This window comes from Lepisma saccharinum, chromosome 27, assembly GCF_977018435.1.
Source record: "Lepisma saccharinum chromosome 27, izLepSacc3.1, whole genome shotgun sequence".
Taxonomy (NCBI): Eukaryota; Metazoa; Arthropoda; class Insecta; order Zygentoma; family Lepismatidae; genus Lepisma; species Lepisma saccharinum.
The window spans coordinates 9,960,943-9,982,754 of record NC_139255.1 but is presented as its reverse complement, the minus strand read 5'-3'; the positions used below and the strand labels follow the sequence as shown (position 1 = coordinate 9,982,754).

The window sequence follows — 21,812 nt, the reverse complement described above, 5'->3', positions numbered from 1 at the left end:
CAGTAAGCACACACTGTTTCACCCCTTGCTCCTTATCAAGAACAGACCCTGCTTCCCTAAATTTGGTCATAAGTTCTCGAACATTCTCTGTGTGAAACAGGAACATCTGGGAATTCTGCTGCAAAACGCCCACAAGAATTCGTAATGACTCAAGAGTCATACATAAAAATCCCTTGTTTTAAATTGTACGCATAGTGTGGCATTATTAGACTGCAAGAGAGCTCCAGTAATACTTAAAACAAAACAATCTAAAACACTTGTTAACTTCTTTACACTTCACAAACACGTGTAAACTGGACAACAGCTATCTGGATACTGAAGCACTGACGCGTCCAGTGCCAAGATCAGCGTACCATCTGTGGGTCTAAATGCCGGCAGACGCCCTCCCACCGTCCGGCGAGTTAGCCGCCGCTTCACGGAAGACTCGACAGTGAAAGGCACTGTATATGTATGTATAACCGAAAGGGCTAAGAATATATAGTTTCATTTAGGACACCTTACTAATGTGGGGAATGAATGCGGTATTAATAAGCCTTTCTTTCTTGCTGAAATTACATACGATTTTCTATCTTTACAATAAACAAAGGTTTTTATATATAAATCTACGCAAGCTTCCTATTCAGTAGAAGCACACACACAAACACACACACATATTCAGGCCCGTATCCAGCCCCTCCCCCCTCGAACTGTGAAATATTGAATGTGTATCTATTAAAAGCTAGGAAAAAAACATGGAAAATTTTTCAAATTTCTAAAAGATTCAATTTTGTTCTTACATAAATAAATATGTTTATAGTGTAAAGAGGTAGTCATCAGAAATCTGCAGTGTAGAATATTGTGTAGTTTTAGTTTTATAACCGTTGATACAAAGCTTCCAGATGTCCGATTTACCAATTTAGTCGGGCAAGATCATTACTTTTAATCCCTGTCCAGAATTTTTTCGAACTGTGGTTGTGATGCAAAAATCTCTCTCTCTCTCTCTCTCTCTCTCTCTCTCTGTCCCTCTCCCATTTTGGGTTAACTCATATTTAAACAATGTTCTTTATTGTAATAATAATTACTAATACGCAAAATATAATTTATAAATATATTATTTTCTAAACATAGAATTATCATGACTGTTGCTTGGATGACGGGGTAGGCGGTTGTATCGGCGCGTTGAAAGTTAAAGTTGATTTTCAACACATTTTACTTCAAATGTTGACTGCTTCTTGTCGGTGCTGAGAGCTAAAAGGCAAACATTCCAGAATTTTTTTTTCTTCCCCTGAATGATATTTCCTACTGTCTACCACTACGTGCTGAGAGGGAGGATGTTTGCCGTCTCTGTGTCGGTTGATGCAGCTTATCTTAAGCCATTAAGGCTTGTTTCCATGATTATCAAAAACTAAATATGCTGACCAAGGCAGAATTTATTTTATTTTGAAACATAAAACTAAACATTACGTCTTAACCTTCTAGCAAGGTCTTCTTCAGACTCTGTATTTGGTACAGAGTCTGAAGAAGACTTTGCTAGAAGGTTGAAAGGTATTGTTTAGTTTTATGTTTCAAAATAATATAAATTCTGCCTTGGTCAGCATATTTGTTTTTTGCTTATCTTAAGTAATAAAATGGCTATCTCAGTTGAAAATGACCAAATGTTGAATAGTCACCTTCTTTCTCTTCTTTCATATATATATATATATATATATATATATATATATTACAGACATGTCTATTTTTCTCTTTCTTTCTCTCTCTCATGTCCAGAGAGAGAGAGAGAGATAGGAAAGAAGAGGGAGAGAATTTTATATATATATTTTATATCAACACACATTTTCTGATGTGGCCCTTACCTCAAAATAATCCTGGGTACGAGCCTGCACATATTGATAAAACTGTGATTTGATACATTGTTTAGGCTCTCTGTAATTTACATGTAGTCATATAGAGAATTCAACCTGCATTTGTCTTCAGCTCTTTTGTAATCGCATCAAACGTGTTTCTGGTCTTTGAGAGAACATCGTGTTGCTTTGTAGTTGCCAGCAACTGAAGATGTAATTACAAACTACAAATGCATTTCACGATGCTCCTGAGGGTTGCAAGTCTAATGCCAGAATTCGAAACCAAGCAAATGCGATTTGGAACTGTAGAGACTCTACTTGTCTACTTTCCTGCCTTTGCATCTCATTCTTTTCATTTATTTATTTATTTATTTGCTGTGAAGTCATCCTAACATTGTGTTAATTACATCACATAAAAACCTTTTTAAGGACTGTAGTACAACATTTCTCCTCTAGGCATACACTGCACCAAGCGTATTTTCCAAAGTTGTGTTGCGGTTGAAAATCTGCCATCTTGAAACACGGCGATAGGGTGCTCAAAATATGACGTTTCTAGGGTTTAAATTCAATCACGAAAGTCTCTCCTGTTGATATATGTACAGTAATATGCTCATTATGAAAAATAAACTATTCTAAGTTCTTAAAATTGATAGATTATTATATGTGTATATTTCTAATTTATGTCCCATTTCTGTCACAAGTGATAATCGCGACGATTAGAATAAATGCTTAGAAGATGAACTTGATTAAAACTCATGACAAGACTCGAACCTGGAGTATTCGGTTGCAAGGACCACTTAATGCCCTTGGTCACCCGAGGCGACTCAGTGTATGTATCATTGGGTATTCTCTATTTATTTCACCATTCGTTATCATTTTAAGTAATTCAAGCTGCAGATAAGCGAGCTAAAATACCAAAAATAGTAATGATAATAAGAGACGTATCTTATGGAGGTATTAGATTTATTTTTTGTAAGGTAAATAATTGTGTTTCAAGTCTCTGATGCTAAAATAAGCTGAAATGTTATCGAGTTTACTTCCGAAAATTTTACAAAATTGAAGGTTCCTTCTCAATCTGTTAAGTGTTCAGATCAGATCAATATGTATATCCATTAGATGTCCATGGGATATCCCGTAGTGGATATTTAGTTCTAGATATACGTAGGACGTCCATGAGATATCCCGTAGTGGATATTCGATTCTGGATATGAGTAGGACATCCATGGGATTTCCCATTCTGGATATCCACAGAATCTGTCGATCTAGTATCCATGCGATCTCCGGCGCTGAATATTCATGGGATATGCGGAAGCGTATTTGATCACGTGTTATTCAAAAATATTACATGTCTTGATATACATGGAAAGATTCATTCATAGTGTCCAATAATTCACAAACTCTGAATTCATAACTCGCAAGCTTCCTTCTAAAGCATTGCGTCTTTGTGTACAGGCCCATTGTGCGACTCAGCGAGTCACGCATGCGCGCAAGGCCAGGTGAAAGTTCCTTTGCTACCTTTGTGTTTCGCTCACCATATCAGTTTGGATAGAGGGAGCTGCTGTGCTTAAACTGGTAGTGAAGAATAGTTCAAATTCGGTGTATACTCTGCTTATGAATATGCGTGGTGCATATGTAACATTTTTCGGATACGGAGATACGTATGTGTGTGTCCGTGGGCGCGTGTTTGTGTGCGAGGGAGAGATATATAGAGAGGAGTAGAGGAAAAGCCCTAAATATGGGCTTCCCTTTTTATTTTGTCATTTTCGGAAGAAAAATTTAATATATTAAGCACCTGCCTTTAAAATACATACCTATGAAATATATACTTAAATGTAATAGCATGCTAAAAGTATAAGAGGTCTCCATTTTTTTTAAAAAAAGGAATTTCCAGAAAATGGTAAAATGATGTACTTCGAAATGGTGATCTAAATATGGGCTACCATTGGCAATATCACAAAAAGCAATTAAAATTTAAAGAAACAGTCATTCATGACTAAAACATTATAAAATTTACATTTATGAATAATCTGTTGTTTTGAAAATCACGCAGAATGGAAAAAAAATCAAAATTAAGAAAAATATCCAAATATTTGTTGATAATGTGATCTGAACATGGACGAACAATTGAAATAACATAAAAGATCAAAAGTAAACAATGAAATATATTCATTTTTCATGTAGCAAGATGGAAAATGTTCTATGTAGATGACAGTGTCAGTCTATAATTTGCAGAAATCGCAAATATACAGATCTTTGTCCCCCCTGCACACTCGTTGTGTGCCCACAAAGAACAGGATTGACACATCACTCATAATTCATTAGGACGGTCTTCAGAAATTTCTTCACTGCAAAACATGCACTCAACATCATTATCTTGTGGCTGCATTTCTCCGAAAGGAACTTCAATATCACTTTCGTCACTTTCAATCAACTGCATCCTAGTGACGGCCTCTTCTTCATATTCACCTGAATCGCTGCTGTCCGCATCTTTCTTGAGTTTCGTCTTTCCTGCTACAAGGTTTGATGAACCCTGTTTGCAGAGGATTCCTTTTGCTTTCTTCTTTTCTTGGTCTTCTACCAATGACTTTCGTTTCCCTTCTCCAAAATCCAAGTTCCTCTTCCCCTTTCGTAGTTTACTTGCCGACCTCTCCATATATGCAGAAAGAGCAGCCTTGTAGGGAGATCCCGTAACATCAGAAGCCATCGCAACCTTCGGACCTCGATTACTCGCTTTCTTTGTGATTGATGGAACATGCGATATATCGAATGGGCTAATGAGATCTCTTGACATTCCTTGATGATTGGTCTCATCCTGCATGCAATGTGGCACAGAATCTAGCGAGCTTTCTGGCGGTGTTCGACCTCGCTGGGTTGATCCACTTGGTCCAGGGATTGCGTCGGGTGACATCTCAGCTGAGGAGCACGTCTTGTCAGATTTCCTTTGATCTTCAATGAAGTCCACCTCGGAGAAGATATTTTTATTCATCGGGTAGATTCCTGTTGATCTAAATTCATTCACTGCAACTTCACCGGTTTGGACCTTCAAATAAGATTTTCCAAAAAGCTCCATCATGTCGTAGGGAGTGACAGGTTTCTGATTGCGACGTATCCACATCCGCACTTCCTCGCTATAGAACACCTTCAAGGGTTCATGAAAGTTTCATCTAGCGGTTGAAGCTTGTGCGTTGAGTGCGGAGGCAGGGGAATTATGGTTATGTGGTTAGCTCTGGCAATGTCAATGACTTTCATATTCCTAACATGGGTGTAGTGTCCATCCAAGACACTGTAGGGACAACTTTTTCGATGAAATGGTTAAGCCCTTTCGTATAAATGTTGGCTTGAATTCACCCAGATGGATTGCGAAACCACTAGATCCCGGTGGAGCACCTCGCATGAGCAGTTCGGACATGTTCTTCCTTGGAAACACGATTGTTGGGGGGACGAAAACTCCACTAGCACTCATGAAAAACAATAATTGTAACTCTAGCCCCCCTTTCTGTTGATGTGAGTGCAGCGATTTGCCTCTTTCCTCTCTCTCCGATGACGTAAGGTATTTCACTTTGCACTATCGTGAGACCTGTCTCGTCGACATTAAAAATTCTGTCGGGAAGGAAGCTTCGTAAGCTTCATGAAGAAGTTCAAAAAATTTCTGGACGTTTTCTTTGTTAAATCCTAGAGCTCTGGAAAATGAGGTGCCACTCGGTTTTAGCATAGACAAGACATCGCTGTGACGACGAAGAAAATCGGCCCATGTTCTTCCTGCCTCAATTGACCGGAAAGGATGGGGTATGTTGTTCTTTTCTGCAACTTGATAGGCAATTCTCATCAGATGGCCAATTGTAAAACCAAAAAATCTTTGTTCCGTGGAAAGCAAATATGACACAAGCAACTTCTCCAGTTCTTCCCCTAAGATTGTCTTTCTTCCTAACTTTATTTTTGATGGTTCAGCCGGCGTCAATGAATTATTCTTCCTAAGCCTTTTCAACGTAGAACGAGGAACTTTATGAACAACGGCCGCTTTATCACAACTCATTTTATCGATCTTACGTCTGCTATGGCACTCACCATATCATCTTGTTTCCATATCTTTCGTTTTCCCTTCCTTTCATAGCATGGCTTTGTGCTGGGCATTCTAAAACAAAAATAAACATTTATTAGTTCTTTGTTTAAGTATTACTAATATGTAGCCCATATTTAGACCATCACGCCATTTTTCTTCTTCAATTTATTTTTGCTCTCTGTGGTACATATTTCACAAACAAATCATGGCATTATAAAAGCCCACATTTGTTTTATGTACCGCTAATATCATAACCTATACAAAGCAGATGAGCATTCAGAAAACGTTGAGTTAAAACATACCTGCAATAAGTTTTCGGAGGTCGCAAATCTATAACAACGTCCAAGGCCGAATCGAGCCACCACTTTCACTTGCGAAATGACGCCGCAACCTTTGTCCTTGACAGATAACCATCCTTGATATGCGTAAGTCTAGTCAAGGAATGTTGTTTTCGTATCCAAAATATGTGTGAAAAATATCAGGATAATGTCCAGATTAGATCGAATGCTAGTGCAGAATATGTCCTCATTAACAATAAAGTAAATGATTGATTGATTGAATTTATTTTACTTTCCTTTTCTGCCACTTTTCACTATTCGCGAAGATGAGGATGAGTGGCGATATGATGAAATTGATGAAGGGGCAATCACAAAGAACACCCATCCCAAGAGCGGGATTCAAATCACATATCCAAAGTGATAAATAAAATGTCCAAAATTTATCCTAAAGGGATCCGCAAAATTTCCAAAATCTATCCAAAAATTATTCAAAGAATGTTCGAAACATATCTTACCTGAATATTCTATGGATTTCGCCTAGACATACCAGGATATCCAGAAATTCGGCACGAATATACAGAAGATATCCATTAGATGTGTTTTAGATATTCATGTGCTGTATGAGATATGTAGTATATACACATAATTAGCCATCTGACCCAATTATAGTAATTCTTGATCTCATGTTGACAAAGTCACATATAAGGGCCTAGAGCATGGGTCTTCAACCCTTGGCTCGCGGGCCAGAGGTGGCCTGCAGAGCCTTTTGCCGTGGCTCGTACCCGTTTGAAAAATTAAATACTTAATATAAAAACCGGATTAAGTAAATGGTAGATGGCAGCATCTTACAGTCCTCAATACCGTAGTGTAGATTCGTGGCCCGCGAGAGTTATTCAACTTGTTAATGTGTCCCGCACTGTATGACGAGTTGAAGACCACTGGCATAAAGAGTGATTAATTCAAAAGTCCCTTAACACCCTATATAAAATGTAAAGGAGTTAGGCAGGGTACAAAGGTCATAACAGAAACAGGTTAGGACTAGGGGGCGCCACATTGGTGTGTTCCAAGCGGACGTCCGCCATATTGGTGGCCGCCATATTGAATTCAACTCAAGATTTTTAAATGGACATATTGATATATATATGACACTGTTTTCTCTCTCACACCTGGAAAATGATACATTTATTACAATAATGCAGTCGTAACTTTTTCCTGATTTAAGATGGGTTTGAGAAACCTTCACCACTGTATTTCTCGTGAAATTCTAGCCTGATCTGATTCTAGTCTAACTGCCACGCGAGATACCCGGGGTGGGTGATCTAGGGTCGGAATTTTTCCAGCTTTGTTTCCGCATAAAGCTGTCATAGGGCCCACGCAGCCTAAAATTGAATGGTACCGGGATAGGGAGGGGTGTAAAGACGGCCGCAGCGTGGTGCTGATCACAACACTCCCTAAATGGCCACATCGAAAATATGTTGGGCACTACCCCCACGTATCCGAAGTGTGCCTTCATGGCACGGGGCCATATGCACAGTGAACTTGAACTTTTACTTTACCTGTATATATTGTATTAGTTTTTGTACCCCTGACTACCTACGTTTATTTTTTACATACTCATATACATACCCTCTACTATGTCAATAGCTGAGGCCCCCCTAAGAGCTTAATTGCCTCCGCCCCTCGCACTGCGGGGTTTTGAGGCTTGTAGATCAGGCACTGGTTAGGTTTGCTTCAAATGTAACACCATGGACGATATAACGGTCGTGTTTCCAATATAAAAAAGTCGCTTCAGCATGTTTCGTGTGAACGTATAGTTGAAGCCCTGATTCGAACGCCAGTTCGATATCTTTGACATAGCTCGAGAGGAAGCCGGCCGGCCGCGTATCTGGTTTCGAGCCAGCACTTGTTTTTTTTTTCTTTCTGAGAAGCGCTGTTGTCACTTCTACCCGTAGTTTAGACATGCAACACGAACTGCGACAACGTTACACTCTCACACAGAAAAACTGGTTTGTTTGGAATTACCAAAAACGGTTGGTTGAGCTGTTTGGTTGAGCTGTTTGGTAATACTTTTTGTTTCCGATAACCAAATGTTGCTTGTAATTACTAAAGCACTTTGTTTAATATTAACAAAAAATTTGGTCAGACGAAATATGGTACTCGTAAACAAAATGATACATATTTAAGTAAAGAGAACGTTTGGTTAAATTTACTATATGTGCGTCCGCGTGCTTTCGAATTTGAAATAACGATTGTCCAGTTTCTTCGAGTGTAGTATAAAAATTCCTTGTCGAAAATTGAAACTTATGTAGGTAGATAATTACTTCAAGCAAGTCTTCATGTTGTTGTGTAACCTAATATTCTGAAAAAGAGCTCAGGATATTACTTTATTTTAATGTTTCGTACAATGGCCGCTAAATAGTGCTGCCAAAATGTTTAGAACAAAGATAAGTTTTTGTACAACAAATAATGGTAGGTTTGGTTGTAATCATAGTGAAAAATTGTGCTTTAACATCCTTCAAAAAATGTGTGTACAATAAAGTTACAAGGTAGAGAAAAAAACGTAGTACAGTGAATAAAAGTGAATTTCCCATGACCAATCTTTTTGATTCCAGTCTATATAACTGGGAGCTAAATGTGGCGAAGGAAAACAAACACACTCTACAAGCTGATAGATCATGTGAACTTTCTATTCTGAATGTGTATTTTGAGATCGGTTACTTTGTACAAACTATACAGTCTAAAATTAACCAGAATAAGTAATTTTGAATGAATCATTAATCAAATCGTTTGGAATTTGGTGATTTTGACTAAATTATTTGGTTTTCCTAAACAAATGCACTACATTTTGTTAGATTTATCAAAATAATATTTAGTGTTGGTAACCAAAAAATAGTTTACGACAAGCAAATAGAACTTGACCAAATCTTTTGGTACTGGTGAACAATTGTTTTGTTGATGCCTATTGAAACATTTTTTTGGTTAATCCAAACAAACATTTTTCTCTGTGCAAGGTACCCACATTGTATAAAAACAAAAATAGCACAAGAAAATAACGCAAGCTAGCAAAGATAATCGAAACCTCACGTTATGAAATCTTTAAAGAAACTGAATTGGCAACATCCTATTTACTCCACGTGGATATCACAAGTACTGTCAGTTCCTAAAACGGACGCTATTGGTGGGAAAGGTTTGAGGGGAGGATATACTGGGCTCCACGTGGACTTGACATATGGTTGTCAGAGGAAAACTGAACTTTCGGAACATTCTTGGAGGTAAAGTGACGTTCGAATCAGGACTTCAACTTTACAAGGTCCGCGAGAAAGAAACGACCACACCAATACTCGTTCACAGAATTCGCCGCAAAGATCCAACAGGAAGGAACGCGTTCAAGTTACATGAAACACTCTACCCCGCAAACCTCAAAGATCAGTTGTAAGTAGCGTCAGAGAGGATGATGCGGTTGGCTTGAAATTATTGATCACTTTCGCCCGGAGCTTTTATCCGACGGAAAACGGCGGCAATACGAACTACTTTCGTAACTTTGTTACGAGCCGAAGCTTTTGCTCAAAGGCTATCCGCCCTGCGGTGGTTTGTTTTCATTAGGGTGAAGTGTTCTTGTGTGTGCGAGTGTTCCTGCATGTGGTGGAAAAGTGGCGGCTAAAAAGCATGTGATGCATCTCCATCCGGCCGCCAGAGGCGCTGTCTGTGCATGGCGAGAGACATCCATGGCGAGCAATCATTCATGCGATGCTACGTTTATGAGACTTTTAGCTTCTGTGGCCCATTTTCGTTCTATCATTGTTGGTGCAATGCTGTCGCGTTTACAAGATGGACGATGCAGCTTGTCTTTTAGGCACAACGGCAGTAAAAAGAAGAGCGACAAGGCAATAAATTTGAATTTTGCGGAATGGATTTGGGAGTTTTATAGTATTCGCTTTGCTTTTATTTTAACGGAGCTCCTCGATGTGAGCTGTGTTTTTCTGCTCTGTATGGATTTTACATCGTATAAGGAACAGATGTCTTTAATTATGACATTTCGGCCTATTACAGAGTTATCGAACATTTTTTCATTGACACATTTGAAGAAGTGGCTATATTAAACATTTTCATTTATCTCTGCTAGAATTATTACACATATTTTATAAAGAGATCTTTACTGATATTTTTAAAAATATCTGTTTTTTTTGTCACGGACTAATATCCCTTCTCACATAGAGGGATTTTAGTTGTTATTTTTTTAGATTAACCATTTCTATAGACTCAAGGTTGTTGTTCTTTTATAACTAAGAATGATAGAGAAAAATGCGATATTTGAGTTATTCCTTGGAGGAATTTGAATTTGACACAGCCTACAGTACACACAAGAAGTTAAGAATATTATTTTAGTTTTTGTTATTTAAAGTCGCTTTTCAATAAATCATTTGTAAGACTTAGATTCTTGTTTAAATTTAACAAACTATTATCTTCAGAAATCAAGCAGCGATTAGTTGAAACACTTATATATCCATTTCTCGACTATTGTGACGTAGTGTACTCTGGTAGAATAAATAAAACTTTACAAGCAAAAATTCAAAAATGCCAAAATGCGTGCATGCGGTTCATATTTTGCATCCCGAGGCGTGAACATATTTTACATTACATAAATAATAAGAATATCCTCAGTATGTACCGTAGGCGACTACTGCATACATATTGCCTTATACATAAAATTATTACATCTGGCAAGCCGTCGTATCTGGCAGACATGTTGATCCCTCGCACCAGTATTCACAGCCACCATACAAGAAATAATTTCAAATTTAACCTTCCACTCTGCAACACACAGGCATATCAGTCGTCGTTTTCATATTTTGTTGCAAAAATATGGAGTGCCCTACCTAAGACCATGTCGAGCTTATCTAAAATAGAATCTTTCCGAAATGAAGTAAATAATTTTCTTTTGGCAGAGCAGAGATTGTGTTCAAACACTACGATGTAACTTGTATGTTTATGTTATGTATTTTGCCTAAATCTTTTTCTAAAATTTATTTCTTATTCATTTTATTTTATTTTTATGTTGTCTTTTCAGAATTTTTGTATCATTTTGTTCACACATTTATTACAATTACTTTATCAATAGATTTTGTAACTAAATCATACAGTTTATTGTAGTTGGTTGATTTGGTTGATTTAGTGTTTTAAGTCCACTTTATGGCTAATCAGGACTGGACCTACAGTTTAAAGTGGTATCCGAACCACTATGTGCCTCCACTGGGTATCGAACCCGGGACCCGTTGATTACAAGGCGACGACGATACCACTGCGGCATCGGGGAGGCCCACAGTTTATTGTACACTGTATTAATACTCTAATAACATATGTATAAGAAAGGTAAATTTAAATGTAATCGATTACAATGGTTAGGTGGCAGAACAGCCTCAGGCTGAACCTCGCCCACGCAAATAAAGAATTTGGATTTGAATTCTGCCACTTTTGGCTAATTTCGACGATGATCAATGAGGATCAATGATGGAATTGATGAAGGGACACTCATCAAGAACTCCCGTGTCCAGGCCGAATTCGAAACCCAGACCCCTGGTGTCGTAACGTCCTGTAATAATCACCCTGCCACAGAGGTCGGCGTTAAATGAAGAGGAAGAAGAGCCCAAAGACAGCTATATTATGCACGTACATACAAGTCGTTTTGCAATACAAGGTTAGAAAGATTAAAAAATAGTGCTTTAAAACGAATTGGCGAAGATGAGGTAGGCCAATTGTCCCTTTCATTGACTGGTACTGTGCGGCTCATCTACACAAGTCCCTCTGTGACCAAGTATGAGAAGGGTGCGGGAACTCTTACCTACCAGTTCCTCAACTCGCTGAGATGACACAAACAGAATAAATCTGTCTTCGCTGCGTAAAGTGTGTCCCGTAAGGCGTCTAGCTCGTGTCGAATCAGGGATGCATTACGCGACACAGGTTAAAAAATGGTCGCGGATGGACATTAACTTAGGTGACAATCGAGCAAATCATCGCATTGAGAAAACAAAACGATATAGAGGAAATGACAATGGAAACTGGCATCCCTGATAGCGCAGTAGTAACATCCTCGCCTTATAATTAAGGGGTCCCTGGTTCGATACCCGGTGAAGGCACATAGTGGTTCGGATCCCACTTTAACTGTAGATCCAGTACCGATTAGCCTTACTGTGCATAAAGTGGACTTAAAAAACAATCCAATCCAAAACAATGGAAACTTTCCAGCGCAATCGCCTGAGTTAACTGTTCTGGAGCTTCTCTTCGATGAACTTGATGGAAGCATGCAGATATCGACAACGGGGAATCCCATTAACGCTATTCACCTCTATCAGCTCTCCTCGAGAGCACAGTTGTAGCGTCGTTGCCTAGTAATTAAGGGGTCCCGGGTTCGATACCCGGTGAAGGCACATAGTAGTTCCGATTCCACTTTAACTGTAGGTCCAGTCCTGATTAGCCTTACTGTACATAAAGTAACTTAGAAACTAATCCAATCCAAAAACAATGGAAAGTGGCCTCCGCAATCGCCTGAGTTAACTGTTCTGGAGCTTCTCTTCGATGAACTTGACCATAAACCAACCAATCACCTCTATCAGAGCGTATTCTATGCTTGGAACATTATTTCCAGGGAAGAAATACAAGAGGTTTTTCGACGAATGCCGAGGTTGTGCCAATCTGTCATCGAAGTAAGGAAAGACAAAAGCAGAGACTGTCAAAATGCTAATGTTTACGTTGTTTTGTCACTATATTATTGCCAAAGACATTTCATGTATGTAGTTTCCAGTGATGAATTAGTAATACATGTTTCTTTACATACAAACATCTGCGTGTTTCGTGTTTTGCAGAGACCGGTATATTGCATGAAGAAATTAAGCGTTGCACAATAGTTCTGGAGATAAATGAGTTTTAATCAGTTTGTGGAAACGTAAGCAGTCTAGGAAAATTGTGGTGACGTACTAGACTCTAATACGTCACCACAATTTTTCTCGTGTTGCTACTTGACCGAACATTGGAGACACACCCAGTAAGATAAGGAATCCGCCACTCTGGAATCGAGAACACCCTAATACGCTCAAGGCTTGGAACGCGCTAAATCCCGGAACTCCGGAACTTTCTGGAACTCGGGACGGTTTTTGAACACACTCTAAGTTATTTATGCCAAATCACACATTCTCCAAGGCCTGAACAATCTGGTGCACTGGAACTCTATGTAGTCCTTTGTACACACACAAGTTCGTTACAATCGAGGGTCTTACCCCTTCCAAAACTTTTGTTCTTTCATTCCGAAGTTTCATACAGGGTGCGGCAATGCTACTATATACTACGTAGCTGTAGAGAAGTAGTGGTAGAGTATGTCCCAGACCGTAACGATATGTTGGTTTTGTATAACTTTGTACAGCTTTGTACAGGTAAAAATTTTCGGTAAAAATATCATATGCGGGAAATGGATTTCTTCAAATTTACAGGAGAAAGTTCTTACGGAATTGAGTTTGTGTGTAATTTCGGAAGGTCGTGGAAGTGTTTTCTCGCATTTTTCAATGTATTTGGCCGCTAAAACATGTATTTTTCTACAATAATGTCCATCCGATGCACGAAAGCTGTTCCTTGCATTTCCATCCATGTATACTTGAACCGGATGTTGCGAGCATCTGATGACGTAATCCCCGGCAAGTGTTTCCAAGCGCACAGTTTTTTTCACTATATTACCCAACCTAAAGCAACCTAACCTAACCTTACCGTGATGGTGCGTGGGGCTATCTTGAATGGTTTTTCGGGCTATTCGTGGATGGTTATACGATCCAGAATGGTTTTTGGAGCTATACGTGAATGGTTTTTGGGGCTAATCGGGAATGTTTTTTCCGGGAAGTGTTTTTCGAGCTATTCGTAGATGGTCATACTATCCCGAATGGTTTTTGGGGCTATGCGTGAATGGTTTTTGGGGCTATGCGGGAATTTTTCTGTTAAGACTGTTGAAACACTGCTTTGCTGTTTGAAACACAACGCTAGTCACGATTTGCTCGCCATTTTGCGTGTTCAGGAAGCGAGAAAAGAACGAACAATAATTACTCGATTTGTCGACAATAGATACTAATTTCGTTAAAAAAAAAAAAGCGAAATCCCTTGTTAAACAATGTTTTGGAATGCAGAATAGGTAAGTACGAATGTAAGAAAGTAGAGAATGAACGAGTTAGAGCGATTTCCCGCATATGATAGTTTTACCAAATTTTCAAAATAACAAAATCAAAAACGCTAGTACAGGTTGACGCCTCGGTATCACTTTCGTGAAAATCAATGGAAACTCCAGTGCCTTTCACGGCCGAGGTGGCCGTGGAGCGGCGGGTAGCGTACTGGAATGTTAGAGAGCATCTGCCGGCATTTAGACCCACAGCTGTACGCTAACCTTGGCATTGAACTCGTTAGTGCTTTAGTATCCAGATATCTGGTGTCCAATTTGCATGTGTTTGTGATGTGTAAAGATGTTAACAAATGTTTTAGATTGTTCTGTTTTAGTTTACGTATTATTGGTGCTTCTATGCATTATAATAATGCCACGCTATCCGTACCATTTAAAACAAGGAATTCTTATGTACAACTTTTACGTCATTCTTTTCGAAGTTAGAAGGCGTTTTGCAACAGAATTTTCAGATCTTCCCTTTCCACACAGAGAGAATATTCGGATACTTGTAAACAAATTTAGGGAAACAGGGTCTGTTCTTGGTAAGAAGCGGAGGGTAAAACGGTGTGTGCTTACTGCGGAGAAACTGGTCGATATTGGAATGTACTCCTCTAAACTCCCTTCTGCCCCTTGCACAAGAAACAGCCATTTACATGACGTCTGCGCGGCGAACTAACAAGCTTTTAAACCTGAAGCCATACATTAGAAGAATTGAAAGAAAATATCAGGAGAGAAATTGAAGCAATTTCAGAAGAGGAACTGATACGTGTTAATGAAAATTTCCTATGAATATGCCGCAAATGTGTGTGGATGCAGGAGAACATAATTTCCAACACATCTTGTAACAAGGTACGTACTCATTTTAATTGTAGCTGTGCATGCAATTACACGAGATTATTAGCTATTCCAGTTACGAGGATGTTGCATCCAATTTGCCGGCAGACGCACCCTTTCTTGCCGACGCACAGCCGCCGCTCCACAGCCACCTCGGCAGCGAAAGACGCATGCAATGCAATATTGTATGCAACAGGAAATAGTTTTGTACCTGAAGGAAAGCTTCAACAATTCAAATTTAAAAAATTAGCAACACTTGTTTCGTATTGAATAGTTTTCTATGACAAATTCATAGAAATGGCTTCCATAGTTGTCCTGTATTATCAACGGTAGAAAGAACAGATCACTTAAAACTAGCTTATCGTTGGTGTGGTGTGTCTGTTCTTAGAATAAGTTAGAAACAGTTCTTAGAATAAGTTAGAAACAAACAAAGTAGTACTTCATGGAAAAGTGATGTAGCATAAAAAGAGACAGAAACAACTTGTGTCGATGGAAACTGACCTGAAAAGACTGGATTTGCAATAAGAATAGAAACAGACAGAAATTTCGGTTAAGGGAAAGAGTAATATATTCATGCATCATGACATGGTGAACAAGACAGAGAAACGAGTGTTTTGTGGAAATGTTATGTGTAATGTATGAAGTTAAATTATGCAATAATAATGGTGTGAATCGAATGAAAGAAGTTACGGGGTACACTAAAGGGATATACTGCATGTATTCTATTGTGTTTGAAAAAGTTAAAAATATGTTTGTGATGAAGGAAATGTTGTGTAACCTAAATTGAATAGATTGACTGATTATTTTATTTTACTTCCCTTTGCCGCCACTTTTGACTAATCGCGAAGATGAGAAAGAATGTCGATAAGATGATAAGGTTAAAAGGACAATCACAAACATATAGGAACGACACAACACGACTCCCTCGTACTGGCTGCGAGTCCAGACCCCAGAGCTTCGCTGGTCTGCAAAATGCAGTCCAGGGTGTACTACGTGGAAGGGCACTTGGGTGTTTCAAGAAAATGTCACCCCATATACCTCCAACCCAAATTTAAATTTACAGGAAGAGAGGCATAAAAATAATTGTGATACTGAACTACGAGGTGCATTCAAGTTCTAAAGTCTCCTATTTTTTTCTTCATTACTAGAAGCAGTAATAGACGTGAGACTTATTTGAGAAGAAGCATCCATTCTTGAAGGTTGATGAGGCCAGATGACAGCACGATACGGCCCATAGGATGCTAGTGGCGCTATTTAAAGACGAACATGTTTTTGATACTGAAAATGACATCACTTACGTACATCGAAAGAACAGCATATTATTATCGATTTTCTTCACCTGCGTGGAGTAACACCCATCGATATTCATCTTAAATTGGCTGAGACATGCTGTGCTGGTGTCATGGACGTGAGCAATGTGCGTTCGTGGGTCTGATAGCTCAAGGAATGTCGGACGTCGTATGAAAACAAACCAAAGGAGCCTCGCCCACGAACCAGACGCCAGTTACTCCATTGCTGAGAAAAGGGATGTTTTGGGACTGCAAAGGCGTTATACTCACGCAAAGCTATCCTAAGGGTACCACAATGATGATTACAAGCTATGGAACTGATTTGAAGACGGAAACGGCCGGAAATGGTTGAAGCTGTGTTCTTTCATCAGGACAACGCACCTCCTCATTTGGCGGCCGTTGTTCAGCCGCTCTTCATGGAAAACAAATTAGAAGTGAATCACATGCTCCGTCCATACTCCCCTGACCTTGCACGTAGTGATTTTTGGCTTTTCCCAACGCTGAAGGATTTTCTCCGGGGCCACACATTTTGCTCTCGTGCTGCTATTGCATCGGCAATTTTCCAGTGGGGCAAGCAGACCCCTACAGAAGCGTTCGCGTCGGCCATGCAATCATGGCGTCGACGTTGCGAAAAATGTGTACGTGTAGAGGGATACTATGTTGAGAAGTGAATGAAGTTTCATCTCTGTTGTGTAAGTTGTTTATGAAGAAAAAATAGGAGACCTTAGAACTTGAATGCACCTCGTAAAACGGAACAGGACAATTATGTAGCGTGTTCATCCTCGGTTCATAAATAATTCCCTCGAGAGAAGACTGAGATGCCTGTCTCAACTCGTCACGAAGTTATTAGACTAAGCCCTGCGACAGGTTAAATTTGCAGTAGGTTTAGGTATTAATGCCAGTGTTGCCTCAACCGCTGACCTGTTCGTATCACAGACAATGATAATATCCGGAGTATTGCAGCGGAACTATATTCTGCGCGCACGCTTGGGTCTACATATGCAAAGTGTTGCTGCAAACTTAACCTGTCGCAGGTCTTAGAACAGCCGTAGGCTAATTCACTACACGATAGTATCTCGTTTCAAAATATTCTGACTGACTGACTGAGGTCTGGATTTTGAAAGAGGAGCATGACATGCATGATCTCAACTCAGAAAATCTAATCTTCGTCTCAGTCTCCAGCTGATATAGATGGTGACATCATAACATTCACCTCACTGGTAGGCCGGCCCTCGTGGCGGAGCGGTTAGCACATCGCGCTACGACACCGGGTGCACCGGGTTCGAATCTCAACCTGGGCGTGGATGTTTGCGAGTGTCCATTCATCAATTTCATCATATCAAGTAGTGGGATTTATGCTATAACCAGCACCACTTACAAGTGTAGAAAGTATGAACCCCCCTCAAGCAGAATTGGCTACACTTAAAACTAGCTCAACATGCCCATATGAGCTTTTTGCTCAAGTGTAGAACCCTGTCTAATCCATGATTTTTGTAAAAAAGCCCTCATGGATTCCATGAGAAAGTATGACCCCCCTCAGATTAATGAGGCTACACTTACAAAAGGCACTTCTGTGAGATTGTTGTCCACAAACTTGTCAAAAATATGCCCCTCTTGATATTTTTTTTGGCCACACTTAAAACTAAGCCAAGATGCTCATAAGAGCCACCTACACACACACCCATACCCACACATATTTACTTCCGGTCTATTTTTGGCTATTTCTACCCATTTCTGCCCACTTCCGGTCTATTTTTGGCTATTTCTACCCAATTCTGCCCACTTCCGGCCCACTTCCGGTCCACTTCCGGTTTACTTCCGGTCCACTTCCGGTCCACTTCCGGTCCACTTCCGGTCCACTTCCGGTTTGACTACTTCCGGTCCACTTGTGGCCAAGTTGTGGCCTATTTCTGGTTTATTTATATTGCATCATGTTTTGCAACAAATTATTATCCAATAAATTATTAGATACGTGTTGTTTTCTGATTGGGTGCTTATGACATAATGTGATTATGTGTTATATTCTGATTGGCCTATTGCTTCAGATGTGTTGTTTTCTGATTGGGTGCTTATGACATAATGTGATTATGTGTTATATTCTGATTGGCCTATTGTTTCAATGCGGTCCGTGCTTAGGGTATATAAAGAGATTTTGCATTGCATATCAGCCAGTATTGTGAGAGCTGTTGAAGAGAGAGGTTGTGTTGTTGCAGTGCTGAACCCAACTGATATTTTTATCCAGCATAGAGTTTTGATTTGAACCCCAAGAAATTTTATATAAATACCAAAGCCAAAAATATTAACACACACATACACACATACACACATACACACACACAAAGCACAGTGCTGAACCCAACTGATATTTTTATCCAGCATAGAATTTTGATTTGAATCCCAGGAAATTGTATATAATAAACAACAACAAAAATGCCAAGTCAAAAATATTGTAATCAATGCAATAAGAATATATCCAGCCCCAATTGGGCCAAGCACCAAAAGATTTGTGACCCAGACAAATACAGAACTCCCACAAAAATATGCCCCAAATGCAATAGAAAATATAACATGCAATACTTCACATATACACATAAAAATACTTGTTCTGTACAGTCATCAACATTGCCCCCACAAGCATCTACATCTGGTCTGAAAAGGAAGCATGAAGCACCTCTTAATGCCAGAGCAGCAAAGCAGCCACGCTATGAACCCATCCATAGCAGTTTTAATGCCCAACGTAGGGATTATCGGTTTGTATCAGAGCCAAGATGTGGTATTGAGAATTTTTTGAACAGTGTAAATCCTCATGTGCAGGCAATTCTAAATGCACAAAATGGCTCTTATAAACTATCTCTCAAATTGTTTACACAATATAAGAAGCCAAATGGCACAAAATTTACACAGCCCCACATAACAGAAACTGTACCGGTATATTCAAATGCAAATTCAGACAAAATAATAAGCAGTTTGATAGATCAATTGAATATTAAACACTCTGAATTTGCTGGAAAAGAGTCTGGATGGAGCCTATGCGGTTCTCCACACAAGTTATATGTTAATATTTCTGAATTCAGCCCATTACAAGGATCTACATATTTGCCATTACCTGCCAATATTAAAAACAAAACAGCCGTGGTTAATATAAAAAATAATGATGATAAATGCTTTTTGTGGTGTATTTTAGCTGCTTTGTATCCAGTTTCAAGAAATCCTCAGAGAATAAATTATTACAAACAACATGAACATGATTTTGACGATGCAATGAAGGGTTTAGAATATCCAATGTCTGTTCAGAATATTGATAAATTTGAAAAAAAGGCCAGGAATATCAATGGCAAACAATTATCTATTAATGTATTTATTTGTTCCACTGGCCATTGCTTGATAGAACCTCTCAGAATCAGTACAATTGATGATGAATCTGCTATTCCTATTGATTTGCTCTTAATTGAAGGGGATGGCACATATCATTACACTCTGATACATAATCTTGAAGCTTTAGTGAGAACACAACTAGACAAATCTAATAGAATATTTAAGTTGTGCAGAAGATGTTTAACTGTACTTGATGGTCAAAAAATGGTGAATGGTGTTTGTGAAAAAAATGCAGAAATTGCTAAAAACAAGTTAATTGAGCATCTGAAATACTGTAAAAATCATAAACCTGTTCATATGGTGATGCCTAATCCAAGTGAAAATTGCAAATTCAAAAAGTTTGAAGCCTTGTTGGAACACCCAGCATATATTGTCTGTGATTTTGAATCAAATCTCAAATCTCTTGCATTCTGCAATCCAGATCCTGAAGAATCTTCAATTACACCATACCAGCTACATGAACCTTCCAGTTTTTATTATGTGGTTGTACAGGATGGTGTTGTTACCAAAAAAGATTCATACATGGGACCAGATGCCATCAAAATATTTGCACATAGAATAGAAAATGAGTGCCGTGACATAGCATCTAACATCTTATTAAAATCAAAACCCATGTTGCCTTTAACAGAGAAACAGATTGAAGATTTCAACAAAGCAGAAAAATGCCCGGTATGTGATTCTGAATTTTCAGACACAAATATCAAGGTGAAACACCATTCTCATACAGATGGTAAATTCTTAATGGCCCTGTGTAATAGCTGTAATATTAAGATCAAGAGACCAAAATTTGTCCCCATATTTTGCCATGGAGCATCCAATTATGATTTCCATCATCTGATCAGATATGAGGGGTTTGACAAGCAGAATTTAAATATTTTAGCTGAAAATGATGAGAAATATATATCTATTAGCAAAATAATTAAAGTTAATGGTGCTCCTATTCACATAAGATTTCTTGATTCTTACAGAATTTTATCTGCTAGCCTGGCTACACTGGCCACTCAATTATCTGATGATCAATTCAAAATCACATGTGCCTTGTTTCCAAATCAGGACCTGAAATTAATTAGGCGGAAGGGTGTATATCCATATGATTATGTTACAAATTTTTCTAAATTTGATGAGTGTTCTCTGCCACCACAAGAAGAGTTTTACAGCAAAATCAGAGGATCTGGAATCACTGATGATGATTATCACCATGCCCAATTGATGTGGAACAATTTAAAATGCCAGACATTTGGTGATTATCACATGGCATATTTGAAACTTGATGTGACCCTCTTAGCTGATATATTGCAGGCATTCAGAAAATCTTCTATGCAAAATTATAAACTGGACCCAGTGTATTTTTTCAGTGCCCCGGGCCTAGCATGGTCTGCAATGTTTTTAAACACTAAAAAGAAATTGGATCTGATCCCAGATCAAAATATGTATCTGTTTATGGAGCAATGTATAAGAGGAGGGATGGTGCAATGTTCTCAGAGATATGCCAGAGCAAATAACAAATATATTCCTGATTATAATCCATCACGGCCATCAAATTATATAGTGTATGTAGATGCCAACAGCCTCTATGGTTCCGCTATGATGGATAAACTGCCATATGCAGGGCTTGAATGGGTTGAAGATTTTAATATTGAAGATCTTCAGAACTATGATGACCGTGAATATGGCCTAATCTTAGAGGTTGATCTGGCAATTCCAGATCATTTACACAACAAATTTTCTAATCTGCCCCCAATTCCTGAGGTTCAGTGCTCACCTGGCTCTAAACAGAAGAAGCTCATGATGACACTGGAGGCAAAACAGGGCTATGTCATATATTACAAGAACCTCCAGTTCCTGATGCATCATGGTGTCCAAGTGACCAAACTTGGCAAAGTTTTGAGGTTCAGGCACTCAAAATGGTTGAAACCATACATTAATACAAACACAGAGCTTCGAACATCTGCAAAGAGCCAATTT

General features: G+C 38.9%; 1 protein-coding gene across 2 annotated transcripts in view; it reads left to right on the top strand.

Moving 5' to 3' along the window:
• The window catches only part of LOC145980354 (dipeptidase 1-like), a 150,317-nt gene that overhangs the window by 23,896 nt on the left and 104,609 nt on the right, over nucleotides 1-21,812 (top strand). The gene's annotated exons all lie outside the window — the stretch shown is intronic.